At 49.8% G+C, this 3,025-nt stretch overlaps 1 non-coding gene across 1 annotated transcript; it reads right to left on the bottom strand.

The window, feature by feature from the left end:
• Positions 1–1,706: 1,706 nt before the first annotated feature.
• On the bottom strand, positions 1,707–1,786 carry TRNAT-UGU (transfer RNA threonine (anticodon UGU)). The gene has a single exon. It is a non-coding gene; the product is annotated as a tRNA-Thr (tRNA).
• Positions 1,787–3,025: the final 1,239 nt, after the last annotated feature.

Below are 3,025 nucleotides of genomic sequence, written 5' to 3'. Positions count from 1 at the left end.
CAAAAGTTTGGTGGAAATCCGACCATGGGTTTAGGTTATATCGTGCCCAAAAGAGTGTTACAGACGCACTGACCCATGCAAGAATGCAACCATTCATGCACGCACAGACGGACACACACCGCTCGCTGGTGCAGTGGTAACGTTCTCGCTTGCCATCTGGTAGACGGGAGTTCGCGCCTCGCTCAGGTTGCGAAAAGTTTCACTGACGAAGTGGGTGGTTACTGTTCCCCTTGAGCAAGGGGACGGGTGTGTGCGTGTGTGAAGGTCACAGCCTTGCCCTTAGATCGGACTATATGAGCTCTCAGCTCCCTTCCGGGAGGTAAAAGCTGACGATCACGACCATCAGGTGATCCTGACCGACCCGGTGAATTGATTACATCAATCGTTTATGCCTCCTCCCACCTAAAAGAAAATGTAATCTAAAGCCTCTTTTGAAGCTAAAACTAGGAAAACGTGCCAAGAAGGGTCCAATGCCGCCTGCATTCAGCATGTGCAATTTTTCTCCGTATTCTCGTCTGTTACGGAGCTCCCTCACACTTTTTCCTAAGCAACTAATTTTGCTTATTACACCTTACTAACCTTATCCGTGTTACATATATCATCCTAATATCTCCATACTCTGCAGACATATCGTACAAAAGGATAATAGCCAGCCATGTCCAAAAATAAAAAAAACAAGGAAGAGTGTTAGGGAGCCTCCTTACCCTACGAGAATACAGGTCCACGCCTTCTATATAATCCAGAATACTGACGTCAGCACGCACACCACAACATACACTTGTCGCCTTGAAAACTAATATTAGCTTCTGTACATAAGCTTCAACCTTGTGTCCGCTAAGTACCCCACCAGCCACACCATTATTTGGTGGGGATTTTCACGCTAATCAACTCTCAGGCGGGGAACTCGGGAAGTGTGAAAAATTAAGGAAGGAGGGGGGAGGGGGATTGGGAGGGGGAGGGGGAGGGGAGGAGGAGGAGGAAGAATATAAAGGGTTGAAGGAAAGGAGGGAAGGGGAGGTGAAGCGAGAGGTTTCAAAAGGAAGAGAAGAAAAGGAAGGCGAGATGTGGGCTTGAAGGAGAGTGGCACTGGGAAGGGGTAGAGGAAAAATAAAAGAGAAGGGGAAGGGTGGGTTGGGAGGGGAGGGGGGGAGGGGAAGGGAGGGGAGAAGAGGAGAGGTGAGGGGAGGGGGGAGAGGAAAGAAGAGGAAGGGTAGAGCAGGAAGAATAAGAGTGATGGAGAGGGAGGGTAGGAATGGGGAGAAGAGGAGAGGGAGAATTTAAGAGGGGAGGGAAGGGGAATGGGACTGAGTGCAGAGTTGAAGAAAGAATAAAGGGTGGGGGAGGGAAAGGTAGGAGAAAGAGGAGAGTAGGTAAGTAGAGGGGAAGGGTAGAGACAGTGAACTAAGAAGGGGAAAGAAGGTGAGAGGAAGGGATTAGGAAGGGATGGGGAGGGGAGGGGGAAGGGAGATAAATGGAGAAGAGGACTGGAAAGTGGGAAAAAGAGGAGTAAAGGCGAGAGGAAAGAGGGAAGCGGGGAGCTGAAAAGTAGGAAGGGAGGGAATAAAGTAGAAAGGGAGAGGGAAGGGAAAAAACAGGAGAGAACAGAGGAAGGGAGGGAGAAAATGGGAGAAATGGAGTTCCCCCGAGCTAAGCCCTGTATTGGACTATATAGCCCCGCTAGGGTTACAGGAGGGAGCTACCCCTCCCGGCACGGCAGTCCGGGCAAGGATCGAACTTGCAATCCCCCGATTACAAGTCCAGCGCGCTACCACTGTGCTACCGCGCCCCCCAGAGGAAGGGAGGGAAGGGGCGGGGATGAGGGGTGGGAAAGTTAAGTGAAGGGGAGGAGGGAGATATTAAGGCGGAGAGGTAATTAGGGCGTGGCCTAATTTTTAAGTTAATTACAAGACGAACGATGAGATAGTGTTATTACCTGGCTGGCCGCTGTGTGTGTGTGTGTGTGTGTGTGTGTGTGTGTGTGTGTGTGTGTGTGTGTGTGTGTGTGTGTGTGTGTGTGTGTGCATATATCAACCCTCTCATAATCAGAACAACTCTAGTACTCTGTCAGGCAACCACAAACGAATTTCTTCCGCTTAGAATTGTTATCAACCCCAGTCTGTTTGGTTAAACAGACCCATCAACCGCAGGCTAGCAACCGTCCTTACAGGGCTCTCTCTTGCAGTAAACCAATGTTACCTTGTGACTGACAGCGCCTCGTGACAGCGAAGCTCGGGAAAAAGTGTGGAGGTTTGGTTCCCGGACGGATGCCGCACTTGCGTCCCTCCATCAGTTAACAAAAGCACCATAGCAGGCTCTACATCACCCCGTTATATAGTTATATGGTTACCACCCCGCGCTATAAACGGTTTCCTGGCTTACAGGAAGCCACTCGACTTGTCACGGTGGAGAGCCGCCTGATAAGGAAAGAGGAGTAATAAAAAGCGACAGGAAGATATGGGGAAAACAGGAAGGGAGGAGGGCAGGCACACAGACAGAATGATAAATATGAGGAAGAAGTAGGCAGCTCTACATCATCTGAGAGGACGACGGTGTCCACCAGGTACCACCTTCAGGCAAAAGTAAGTCAAGGAAGCCTCAGTGTTAATACCAGTACTGTACAGATGATTCTCTCCTGGCCGGCACAACACTGCTCTCCTATTCCAGTACAACCCACACGATTTTATTCAGCACAGAGTGAGTTCCATGAGCCTTAGTGATAAAATTTTACGGGCACTTCACACCCATACCCAGGTAATGAAAAATGCAGGTGGACTGGATGTGTGCACTGCCTCAGGTGTGTTAGTAAAAGAAGACTTAGCCTACTTAAAAACCGAAAGACAAACACGTGTGTGTGTGTGTGTGTGTGTGTGTGTGTGTGTGTGTGTGTGTGTGTGTGTGTAATTCACCGGGTCGGTCAGGATCACTTGATGGTCGTGATCGTCAGTGTGTGTGTGTGTGTGTGTGTGTGTGTGTGTGTGTGTGTGTGTGTGTGTGTGTGTGTGTGTGTGTGTGTGTGTGTGTGTGT

The sequence above is a fragment of the Coenobita brevimanus genome, chromosome 1, assembly GCF_032717465.1.
Source record: "Coenobita brevimanus isolate Jiangsu-jjx chromosome 1, ASM3271746v2, whole genome shotgun sequence".
Lineage (NCBI taxonomy): Eukaryota > Metazoa > Arthropoda > Malacostraca > Decapoda > Coenobitidae > Coenobita > Coenobita brevimanus.
Note: the sequence above shows the minus strand (reverse complement) of the source record. Positions and strands in the feature narration are given on the sequence as shown.